Raw genomic sequence first — 13,365 nt, forward strand, 5'->3', positions numbered from 1 at the left:
GAGCAATGCTTATTTGTGATTTTACTTTGCTACTCTCCTCCTAAGGAAAGGGAATATTTGACTCAAAAACTGCACTGAAGGTAGTCTGGGAAGCGATATGACAAGTCACCCAAACAATGTGTTCCTATACAGCACGGTTACTTTCCTCCACTTTTTCCTCACTTGCCGTTAGGCATGGACATGGGAAGGACTTGAAGGAACAGCTGATTGTACATGGCCATTTTATCATCCTAGCTCATCGATGTTGAGAGCTATGTAAAATGCCTTTATTGGAAGCAGAAGTGTCCTTCAATGCCGTACTTAGAATGTGTACATTGGAGAAAGAGATGAAGACAGGGGCACAATAAACTAATAGCATGGGTCTAAGAAGCCCAGACAAAGAGGATGTTACAGCCTGAGAAAATAGGCATCCCCAGGTTTCTTACATAAAGATTACAGTTATTCTAGCGCTCATTTGTTGACTGGTGCCCCTTCTAGATTTTATTCCATCACTGTTTTTGTCTCTCATGGAGGAAAACTATTGTGAAGAAGTGAATTTTAAATGAAATTTTTACAAAATTTGCTAAGAATGATTGATATGCGTGATGTGATGATGGAATGGACTTGAGCTATTTATCTCTGACTTTGTCTTTCCTTTAAGGACTGAAAAAGTTGTTTGGATTTCTGACAGGGTATCAGAAAAAGATTATTACTGGTAATATAATTTGAGTTAGTTAACCTTATGGTAGGAATAAAAATATGGCTCTGTTACATAAAAGCCTATAAGAAAAAGGAAAACAAATGACTAAATTAAAATATAAAATTCAAGGAGCTGGACAGGCAAAGCAATAATAACATAATTTTAGTTGGCTGTTATTTGGGATTATATACATCTTTCCATTCATGAAAGTTGTTTTCTCTGTATTTCAGCCTTTGAGAAAATGCTTTTGTCTTTTTTAGTTTCTGTTAGGCTGTTCTCCAGTGAAGCTATGAACAAAATAGGATCATTTCACTATTTCATATCTAAAGATGATTTTTCGCAGGTATTCCTTGGGAGCCTGGAAATTAATATTTGGGTTGGGATTCCTATGGTGACTTCTTCAGTGACTTGGGTATATCAAGTAAAATACACGTGCATTTCTGAGAATACTTACAAAGTTCTCAGAAGAAAGTGTCACCTGCCAGCAGATAGGACAGGGACAAATTCAGTTCAGAAATGGAAAAAGGCTTTGTCTTCATGATTTCCAAAAATAGGGAACTGCTAACCGTAGAAGAATTACATAATCATTAGTGAAAAAAGTGCAGAAGAATTACATTTCTTCCATTTGTTTATTTTGGATTGTATATCACCTGATGCATTTGTTATATAATATTTTCAAAGCTGATGCAATTGGAACTAATCAAAAGAATATTTGTTATTAAAACTGCACTATGATATGTTAGTGTGTCTTGGCTTAAGGGACTGACTTATCTTCATACATGTTTTCCATGAATGAGAGTTTTTGTATGCTTGCATCGTATGGTTCCAAGGTCTTTTTGGATTTGAGAGTAGGAGGAGCAGCTCAAGCACTGTTTAGCCGTGCACAACAGTACCCAGACCAGGAACCGTTTGTGTAAGGAACGACAATGTACCTGATTCTGCTTAAGTGTTTGTTGTAATCCTCTTAATTATTTATAATTACAGAATCACAGAATCGCAGAATGGTTGGAAGGGACCTCTGGAGATCATCTAGTCCAACCCCTCTGCTCAAGCAGGGTCCTCTAGAGCATATTTCCCAGAATTGTATCCAGGCGATTCTTTCTTTAGCTAAATTTTTGCTGAAGATTTTACAGAACAGGACTGAGCCTTGTGAGACTTGGGGTAAGATGGCACAGATCTGGAAAGGCAGTTGTTCTGTAAAAATCTGTTAAGTTTGGCATGAGAGGAAAGGCTTAGATCATTAAAAGGCATGTTCCTTCAGTTCTGTGATTGCTTAGTTTCATCAACAGTATTTTGTGATTTATAACATAAACTGCTACAAGGAAGTCTATGGGCTACATATAGATTGCCCTACTGATACAAGCAAGAGTCGTTGCAGTACAGTGCAGCAGAACTTGACTAAGAGGATACTGGAAATAGGAAGAGATTAACACTGTTTCCTGCTAGCATCTTGTTTAGTCTGCTTCAAAACTGAAGGTCAGACATTGGACGATAGTTTTGTGAACTCTTCTGTGTTTGTTGTTTACTGAAATACAGACTGAACTTTGTAGGATGGATTGTCCATGTGTATTAACAGAGGTCAGAGTCAAAGAAAGTGGTGGTATTTTTTGCCCTCATGTTTTGCTTTTGCTGCCATTCTCTGCCCAGTACTCATTCTTATCTAATAGTATCTTGGCTACAGGGTGACCTGTACTTCAAATCCCATTTCGGTGTACTCCTTCAGTAACAGGAGTTGTTATTTTCACAACTCCCCGAGTCAAACGAGGTGGTCCTGCACTGAATATCTGGGTGAGAGCATCCTTCTTCCCAGCTGTGATAATAAATAAGGGGCATTACATCTGGCAGTTGTAAGCTCTTTCCTTTTGGAAGCTTCTAACTAACATCTGGGTAAAATTATCCAAAACCATCCTCCTCCAATGAAATATTTTTATCTAAACAATGGTATGTGCCATGAGTGCAGATAAACTAATATTAGTCAGGTACCTTGGTGTATATAAGATTAATAGCAAAAATATGAAAATAAAAATATCTCCCTTATTCACCACAATTTTTTTTTAATATGTGTACGTAGGCTAAACTAATAATAAGTTACTAAATTATGCCTATTATTTCTACCACATTCTTGTGCAGGTATTCCAATCAAACTTAGACTCCTTTTTTTGGTACTTTAATAAAGCAGACAGCAATAAAACAATGGGTATGATTCAAATGTAGGTATCTAGTACTAATTTAGGTGCCCTGAGGTGTCCCAGCTGGTTTCCAGCTGCTGCTGCTGTAGGAAAGCAGGGCTCTTCCATTTGTCTTGTGTTAGACCAGCCCAGGCAAATGTCTTCAATACAGACAACCAAAACGACACTAGCTGCCAGAGTTTAGCAACATGGATGTTCCTAGTGTCTCTTGCTGGCAGTGACAGTTAGTGAGTAAGAGTTTTTAGAAATGGATTCTAAGTGAAGATTTTTTGTTAGCTGAGCCTCCTACTATGACTGGAAGGTTTAATCCCAAATACAGTATTCATTGCTTTAGAGGTATATCTGGGCAATAACCTAAAGCAGATCCTACATATTTCCAAATAGGCTATAAAGCTGACTTGGCCCAATTTAAATAAACTGAAAAATATTTAAGGATCAAATCTGAGTAACATTTTAAATTAAAGTTCGATTTATAAATATTCTTTAATATCTGTTACATGGTTGCCAGATGGACTCTTGTACTTTTATAACTTTTGATATATTATGCTGTACTTTTGCACTTTATTAATATGTTAAATTCTCAGCAAGTGATGCTGCTGCAAGAAATATAAATAGCATGTAATCCTAGCAAATATTGTTTAAACAGAACGACCTTTTCTCACCTTTTTTAGATTATTCAAAGTCTAAATTCTTTCTGTAACATCGGAGATTTGTTAGGGCATAAAAGGACTCCACCATTATGTCTTAAAATGGAAAGACAAGTCTAGTTCGCATAGAATATTTCTTTCAAGGAGTTTTGAGAAAAGATCATTTTGATTGACCATCTTCTGACATGTACTGAGTATTTCCATTTTCTTTTTTTGATCACTATAAAGATAAGGTGATGTTGAATTCTGATGAATTGTGGCATTATAAATCTGTTCCATGTAATACTTTGTATATCTAAAACATAAGCATTTGAAGGCATTTAGTTATCTGTCTGTACCTCTGGTTGATTTCCAACTTTCAGATCCATCTGGAAATAACATGTGTATATGTATTCTACCCATGTGTATGTGTAGAATAACGTGTGTTATTCTACCATGTGTTAGAAATTCACAGATTGGTCTTCAAGTTGTGGATTTTTAGAGACCAAATCTTGCCTAAATTGGTAAATGCACCTGCTACCTTGCCCACTTATTAAACGATTTCCTTCTGGAAATCCTGCAGGTTTCTTCATTACTGCCTGTGTGTGGAAATGGACTCACTTCCTGTTGTACTTTGACTTTCTAATGAAATATTTGAGCTGGGGTTTACTATGGGTTTCTTTAGACTTAGGTTTTTCTCATGACTGAAAAATCTTTTTTTGTTCTATGTTATTAGACACTGCTTTGGTGTTTGCACTTTTCTTGAGCTAGCATTTAAAGCAATGTCGTTGACAGAGTCTAGGGCTTCAAAATCTATTGTTGCTGTGGAATGGAATGCATATATTGGGTCAGTCTGTATTTTCTTATATTGTATTTAATGGCAATGCCAAACATGAAAGGTGAGAGCATATATGGTTATTAAATATCAGACTATATGGTTAACCATTTGTTCAAGCCTTTGTTTAACTATGCAAGCCCCACTGTAATTATGGCAATTTTTAAAAAAATATAATAGCAATTCAAGATGTGCTGTAGTGATTTGTGATGGAAGCTCTCAATGTGCTGATGAAATCTGTGAGGTTGTGCTGAGTGGTAAATGGTATTTGATGCTCTCTTTGATGATTATTCTCAGTGTTAAAATCTGGTCAACAACATTAAATTCAGCTTGTTCTAGCTTTAGCTTTCAGTTCTGCTGTTCTTTTAAAGCTGTACTTGAAATGACACTGCACATTACTTTACTTATGTCCTTACTTTTGTTCACCTCCACAACCATTAGACTCAATCACACTCATGTAAGACACTGGTATCTCAATTTCAAGTGTTGTTATTTTGAAGGTTTTTGCTGCTACAGTACTATTTCCCCGTTGCCTTCACTTTTGCAAATTTTAACTTCTGTAAGTCTTCTACTCTGCAGTTTGTGATGTGACATGTTTACTGTTTAGTTCTGGGAATGCAGTTTCTTTATTGAGGTGTCCTATAGTGCTAGTTGAGTTAGCCCTTGGAAAGTGTCACTTTTTGTTTTTTCTCTGTGTTAACTTTTTTTTCTGTTTATTCTTGACAACCTCTTCAGATAACGTACACTGTCTAGCTGGGACCTTGCTGAGCCGATTAAGTGATTTACTTCTTTCAGCCACCACTTCAATTTTGGCAAAGCTATCCTCTTGCCTTTTTACCTCTAATTTTTTACTACTCTGTCCTTTGTTTTATACAGATTTTTCTTGCTTTTTTTCCAGGCACAAACCCATCTCCAAAAGTGTTTTTGAAGCACTGATGCTTGCTTTGGCATGTTTCCTTTCTTTAACACAGTTCCACATATCCTCTCTTAGCAGGTCTGCAGGTTTATTTGTCTGGGAGCCAGCTGTGGTTGTATCATGCCCATGATATTGCCACGCAAAAAAGACAATGCCATATTAATGATGCATTCTTGTGATAGAATCAGGTCATATAGCAGCTGAAGTCTGCTCTTCAGTTTAATTTGAAATTGTTTAAATATAAAGCATTAGAGAAGCTTTCTGACTGTGCTTTTCTTAGTAATTTCAGGGAGGGGCTTTTTTAAAAAAAATGAGATATTCATCTCTCCCCACATAAATTACGAATGCATAGCTCTCACTCAGTTTCTCTGAATGTCTAAAGAGGTTGATCTAACTGTTCTTGCATTACATAATAAGTCATTCTGGTTCTGATGACTTCGTCTGTTGATTTCTAATATACTTTATAAGAAACTTTGAGTAGAATGGCTTTTCAGTAATTATGAAACATAAAACCAAGTGCAGTTTTGCCAGGCTTTCCACAGTATGATTTTTTTTTATGGCTAAATTCATCTGTAGCACTCGGCTTCACTGCCCGTATTCCCGCCCTTTATTCAAAAGGTAACTTATAAAATGCACAGCATTTTACAATTATAAAACAATTTATTATCTTTCTTGATCAAAATTATTGCATTGAGAGAGAATAGCCACATTCTTTTGTTGTAGTGTTGCCATAAAAGGCTGTGACAGATAATTTTTTATAGAAACCTGGCAATACTTTTGTGGTTATGGTTGTTTAATTGAAATTAAGAACACTGAAGTTTGAGAGTTTGATCTACAAACCAAGAGACAAAAAAGGCATTTTATTAAGTTATAGACAAATTGTTTGTCTGGTACAAAATACAAAAGGTCATGGAAGAAGACGAGGCAATCTGGCACTTGCCCGTGCTGTAGCAAGGGCTCTGAAGGGTAGGGATGTCTGCGGCTGGTAGTGAAAAGGCTGCGGGTTGTCTTCTGCGCCAAAACCTGGTAAGTGGCTGTAGCCCTCCAGTTTGAGTTAATTAGTTTTAGTTTGGAGTTTACTTTAGAAATAAAGTGAGATTTCAGATCTTTCAACTGGAACATATTTTTTCCAAATTTTCTCAGAAGGCGCTGTTACATTGCTAATAGCTGCACTCTGGCTTGTAAAGAAGATTAAAAACCTCTTTTGTACTGAGGTGTGCTAATTCTGCTTGTTAGCCATTCTGTATACTCTAGATATTCTGTATAATAGAAATATTCTGTATCTATATGTGCACGTACCATACATATGCTATAGACTATATATATACTCTATATATACTCTGAGTATAGCATTACTGGATAGAAACATTTATATAAGACACTCTCACCACGTAATACTGAAGATTAAAACTGAGCAACCTACATATCCTCATCATAAAAATGGGTATCCTATCCTGGCAGGTATTCTGAAATATAAACGTGAACATTTTAAAGGGGATGATGGAGCTATAATATACACTGCTAATTATGTGTTTATGCTAAGAAATGATAGCTCATGTCTTTCATTATCCATATAGCTGTATCTTAGCTCTTCAAAATTTCTTTCTGAGTATAAATTTGTTTTGGAAACAAGAAATCAGTGGAATATTAAAGTGTTGGAAGCTGTCTTTGAGAACTCCTGAAGAAAAGACAAGATTCCTAGAAGGTAAATATGCCTGTCTTCACAATGAAATTGTTAAAAGGAAATTATACATCAGTCACCCCAAGTTAAAACCTCAGAAAAATATGAGAACAAATAATCAACTAATCTATTTACAGTTACCTAAAAGGTAATTAAATGACTAGAAGGAACAAATACGGAATTTTCAAGAATAAATCATATTAAAGCAGGCTAATTTTCTTCTCTAGCAGAATTATTTGGCTAGATTAGAAGCAGCATGTCACATGCACTTTAATAAAGCTTTTGACACTGTCTCAGATGACGTTCTTCTAAGCAAATGAGTAAAAGGTCATGTAGATTAAATTACTACCATATGAAAACATAATTTGCTGGTAAGTCATACTCAGTGTAATTATGAAAGATTCCCAATAAAAATGGAAAAATATATCAAGTGGGGTTCCTCAGGGGTCTCTTCTGTTTCCATTATTATTCGTAATTTTCACTAATAACTTGAATGATGGAATAGAATATTTTGTTTAAATTCTTATGGAGACAGTAATCTCAGAATTTAATAATTTCATATTATAGTTAGCTGATAACATTAGAATTTTAAAGTGTCTTGACCAATTGCAGCAAAGTTTTGGAATATTTAGAATGCAATTCACTGAAGATGAGTACAAAACATTGCGTTTAGGTAGGAATCATCTGAGGCCATGTTGTTATTCGATGAAATTTTTTGTGGCAATCCTGCCTAAGACAGATAAACATGGAGTAAGTTTAACAGAGAGCCCCTCTGAAGTTGTTAAGAACTTGTTAAAGTTAGAAAAACATGTATCAGTGATGGTTTATGTGTATCTGATTCTGCCTAGAGGCAATGGGATGGATCAAATTGCCTCCCAAGGTCCCAGTCTGCTATGGACTCTGTGATCAAATGAACCTGGTATATTTGGCAGAAGTCAAAGCTGTAAGGGTCTGAATCTGATCTGATTTCTGGTCTCAAGAGGATGTCTGGTTTACAGGAATATAACTGAACTATGAATGAAGCTGTATGAATGGATTTTTCAGAAAATCTCAGCATCCATCTAATTTGCTCTGAATTTGAGTAGTAAAATCCCTACTGAAGTTATTATGTCTTATGATGAACACTTTTGAAAAACTCACCATGTATTTGTCAATTAGTTTCTATTTCAATTTTGGCTCCACCTCACTGGATGTGAGCGTCAACACCCATATGGTTTCCACATCCATGAGTGCTTGTGGGTACCAGCAATGGGAGGAGAGAACTGCATTATTCTTCAGGGTATTGGTTGCTGAGCTTTTTTCGTTAGAACCCTTCTGAAGGGCATTAACAAATGAATTCATTTCCCTCCTCCATCTTCTTTCTTTCATGGCTCACCCAGCACGTTCTCTTTTGCCTGTTACTTTCTTCTCCTATCCTTTGCTTTTTTTCTTTGTTTCTTATTCCTCTTCCACTTTCCTGTGTTATTTTTCTTCCTCTGACTGAGTTGCTTCCACTTGCTTCTCGCTTGAAAGCCATATGCTTCTTGATATGGGCAAAGAAGATCTGCTGATGGCCCATACTCTTGAAATGTTACTGAGCTTGGTGTGAACAGAGAATAATTTTGAAGCCTTGATTCTCAGGTTGCGTTATTTATTGCCAGCACTCTTGTACAGAGGTTCTGTTTCTGCATTAGCAGCTCACAAACACAGGAAAGCAGAGGAAAAAAGGTTGTGACAAATGCACCCAGAGTTTTAAGGTGGCTCTGTGATTTTTTTGGGGGGTTAGGAAGCTCACCCAAAAAACTGAAAGGGCATTGAACTTCAAAAGTTAGTCTTACTGGAGCAAAAAACCAGGTACTATGCACTTCTAACAAGTACAAAAAAAGTATCTACTGAGTAAGACAGAATAAAAATATTTATATGCCAGTCTTCCTCTCTACACGTTGTAATCTTGCATCCAGTATCTTCAGATTTGCTGTTATTCTAGGAGAAGTGCCATGGCCTGATACACTGCAGAGGCATCTACAGAGTCTCCTCTACGTCCCTGGAAAAAAGTGTTGAGATCTCTTTTTTCACCTGTGAGGCTTGTATCTGTTCTTTGCTTTTGTCATCTATCTCACTATTAGCTCTTGCTGCAGGTTTTTCACTTACTGTGTGTGTTGCCTCCTTCCTCTGCCTTTCCTAGATCGCACTCCAGAATCTTTTCAGTGCTGGGCAAGTTCATCTGCTCCTTGGGAAGACACCTAACTCTGCTCCAGGGAACTTTGCTTGATCCAGAGGGCAGCAGCCAGTACAAGAGGAACAGGCAGCTTTTCTCTCTGCCTCAGCCTTTCAAGGGAACACAGCATATGCAAGCTGTAAACAAAACAGGTCCATCCACTGCAGTAATTTTCAAAGATCTGTTTACCAGTATATAACCCCAACAGAATATTTACTTTGAGGAATTAAGTGGACCTCAAGAATCATATCCACCTTTCATCTGTCTCAGATTCCTTTGAACATGTTATAGCTCCAAGGCTGTATAGCCAGCAGATTGGAAACAGTCATAGGAATTATTTTTTCATTCGGTGAAATAAAAGATTGTATGAATCTCTAGCATTTTTCCTAGATTGGTTGACTTGGCATGAATCTAACTTCTGTAACGTATATGGAGAGACTTCAGAAAAAATGCTGGAGTTCTTTGTTCTTTTGTTGGGAAGATTCATACTGTATTACCAATCACATTTCACTCTTGCACTCCAGACTCTGCAGTTGGACACATGATTCACATTGCTGCGTGTCTTCAAATAGCTGTACTGGACGCATATGTGTTCAGCTGAAAAACTGCGTATATTTGACAGCATGGTTGTGGAAACGCACACCTATCAACCTGTGTTTCTAATCAGGCTTTTACAAAAGCTGGAAATAGGAACAAGGGTTGCACAAAGTTATGTGGTTTAGGTGCTATGTATCTCTTTGATAAATGTTTGAGTGGTGATGATTGCTTAGGTCTACAACAAATATGGCATAAATGCCGTCCTTCTTTTTCAGAACTTATAAGATGAATACCTTCTATATTTGGAACCTAACCTCCCCTTTTTCCTCCTCAAAGAGGTCAGGCTTCAGAACATGTGTGCAGTGAAATTTCTGATATTTACAGGAGTGCTTACAGATGTTTGCATTAAAATACAAGCCATAATAATTCAGCTCATACTAACAGCTACATTATGTCAAAAGTCATATCCTATGATAAAAAAAAGGGGAGAACTGCATAGAAGCATTTAGGTATCCTCTATTCCCTCCCTTACACTAGCCAAGTAATCACTTGATTGGCAGCAGCTGCAGATTAATACCACCTTTTCACAGGTTCCTTAGCACTCGGTGTTGTGTTAAGTGGTACATGAAACGTTCTCACATTCCCTCTCTGCTCTATCCCACTTGTTTCAATGGAGCATAAGTGGGGTATGCTGATTACTTTTTGTGTAAAAAACACACGAAAGTTCTTATTGACTTAGATCTTATCTTGCTGAAAGATTCACTTCAGTGGAACTTACCTACCAGTTTAAAAATAGAAGAGGAAGTTTGACAGGAAGTAGAAAGAGAAATTGGAAACATAAATAAATCTGTTTTAATAATAATATTTTAATTTTTTAATATCAAAAGACAAGTTGCTTTATTTGCACTTACAAATAATTTTGGTAAGTATGTTATTTTAAAGCTGAAATAGGCTATAAAGTACAGCTTATCTTTAGAAAAGATTAGAAAACTCTAAAATGAAAGAGCCTGTGAGCTTCTGTGTCACTTAGAAATTGAGCTGGTGAAATATGGCTTTTAATTTAAAGTGGAATAATTTCTATTAAAACATTATCAGATTTATTCACTTGATACACAAGTCATTCTATTGAAGCATATGGGAAAATTTAGAAGTAAGACCAGCAAGGTTCAGTCCGCAGTAGGAGGAATGGTCATTTTGTCTGAGTTCAAAAGCTCATCCTGTTCTAATGTTTCTTTCACAATTTAAATGGAAAGCAACACAGACGAATGCACATACACGAGGACCCATTGCCCTCACCTCTGAAGGGAGTGGATTATTATAGCCATGCAGATGTGGAGTTGCAAGCTACTCCAGTTAGTGCAGGGTAAAAGGGTAAAGCTCCTGTCAGCCCTTTCCAAGGAACGGGTTTTCCAAATGAGCCATGGTGTATGTCCTCCTCTGGAAAATCACTGCATTTTTCCCTCTTGCAATAATATTATCCTATTCTGTGAGAAATTTGAAAAAAATGAGCAAGATTCTAACTCAAGCTTCAGAACAGCTTGAACATCATTATGATTTTATGCCCCATGATAGTTTTAAAACAAAAGTTCTGCTTTGTGTTTTAAGATAGTTGATTGTTACTTACATTGTAGAGTCTAGCTGTGAACTTCAGCTTTGCTTTGGTCTAGAGTCATGGCATCTAGCTTGTTTCAATGATGAATATGTAAAGCATTCAGCTATATAAATTTCCAGTCTCCGAGGAGCCATCTTTCTATATCTGACATTAATGAGGTACACCTGCACAGTGTTTGACTATTACACAGATCTCTGTATCATTACATTTATCAGAGCTATCTGAATCTAGCTATACCCCATAACTAAGACAATAAAAAAGGAACAGTTTTCTCATTAGAAATGCAAGAGTTTCAGTGTTTTGGCTTTCAGTCTTTGTAACATCTGTTGTACAGCACTGGCTTTGGACAATGTCTAAATATCTACACGAACATTTATGAGAACAATAATTCAAATTAAGTTTCCTCTCCAGCATTGTCACTAGGGAAAGTAGAAGGCACATAATTTCACATGTAATCTGAAAACTGATAAAAAGAGGTGCTGCACTAACTTTCTGTATTTTGCTTAAATTGAAAGAAATTTTTTATTATCATTGTTTATTTAATCAAGTAAAACACTAAGTTATTTAAATGATTATGTGTCCATGTGAGAAAGAAATTCAAATGAGTCAAAGATAAAATTTAAAAGCATTGAGTGAAGGAAGGAATGCAAAGCTTATGGAGCCAGCTGGTATCTATAACTCCACCTGCTTTCTGTTAGGGGGCATCTCTGTTCTAATGCCTGATTGCAGACTTCTATCTAGGCAGAGATACTCTTGTGTGAAGCAGAGTGATTCTGGCCTTGACCTTGCAAAACCAAAGACTAGTTAAATGATTCCAAATTTGGGAGGCTGAAACTGGTTCTAGGCTCTTCAATCCCTTGAATTGGCAGTGCTTAGTCTTGTGGCAATGTGGCTCTGGCAGGAGTGGTTAAAAGCACCCAGATGGGAGCAGTGAAAGTTCCAGCAAATAAGGAGGATGGGGATGGGGAGGCTGCAGAAGAGAATGGGGAAGCTGAGAAGAGGGTTGTGCGTGCATGTGTGTGCCTGCCTGCCTGCCTGCCTGCCTGCCTGCCTGTGTCCAGGGGTGGGTCTGAACTGATGAAATTTAAAAAGGGCCTAAGAAATTAGGAATGTTTTGTGGGCTTCTGAAAGGCTATGTAATTAGTATTTCTCTCTCCTGCCTTTAAGTAATCTGGCCTGAAGGTATGATGTCTTTCCCTGCCCCTTGCATCCAAACTCTTTTTTGGGAGATTTTGTGTCCGTAGCCTGTTTTCTGACAAAACCCAGAGTGCCCTTTTCTCTACTCTACTTCATTCATCCTCTGTAAACATGAGCTCTCTACTGAGTTTCCATGCCTGCTGGAATAAGGGAAGGCCAGAGAGCCTGAATTATTTCAACTACGACTGGGGACTGAGGAAGGGAGGCAGCAAGGAAATTTAGCTCTTGGAGGCTAATGCTGCTAACATTTGGGTTGCTTTCACTACTTAGTGTTTTACTTGCAAATTATATAATCAACATTCTTTTCTTGTGCCAATTTCAGAGCTTCAGCGAGTCCTAGAGCATTTTTATGCTGCTTTTAAGCTTCATCTCAGTTACTTATTTAACCTCCAAACTTATATTATGATATGTTATTTCCATTTCACTTGTTTCCTTCTCTGAACTGATAATGTCGTAGTCACTGTGACTTATTCTTCACTGTTCTTTGCACTGCTATTGCTGGGACAGATCTGGCCTAAGAATTTGTAGCATCACTGGAGTTAATCAAACAGGTGTCTGGCAAAGGCCAAAATTTGTATTATAAAGGGAAGTGTCACTTGTGTGTCCACTTAGAGGTCTTTGTACGGTAGTCTGCATACATTCTAAACTGTAGACTGAAAAGAGGTTGCATTCTCCTATTATTTTCTACAGCTCCATCTTAACAAAATGATCATGCCGCACCTCTGCCTTCATTTACTGAAATCAGTAGAAGTTGGAAGGTGTTAATTCCTCTGTAATGTATGCAGCTTTAGACTTTTATGTTTGAATATTTTGCATATGTTTTGAAGAATCCAGATATGGAAAATATTGAGACTTCTGCAGTGTTTACTCAGAACTTTCAAGATGAATCTCTCAGG

General features: G+C 37.0%; 1 long non-coding RNA gene across 1 annotated transcript in view; it reads left to right on the top strand.

Moving 5' to 3' along the window:
- The window catches only part of LOC138067031 (uncharacterized), a 295,690-nt gene that overhangs the window by 25,642 nt on the left and 256,683 nt on the right, over positions 1-13,365 (top strand). The gene's annotated exons all lie outside the window — the stretch shown is intronic.

Source organism: Struthio camelus, chromosome 4 (assembly GCF_040807025.1).
Source record: "Struthio camelus isolate bStrCam1 chromosome 4, bStrCam1.hap1, whole genome shotgun sequence".
Classification (NCBI taxonomy): Eukaryota; Metazoa; Chordata; class Aves; order Struthioniformes; family Struthionidae; genus Struthio; species Struthio camelus.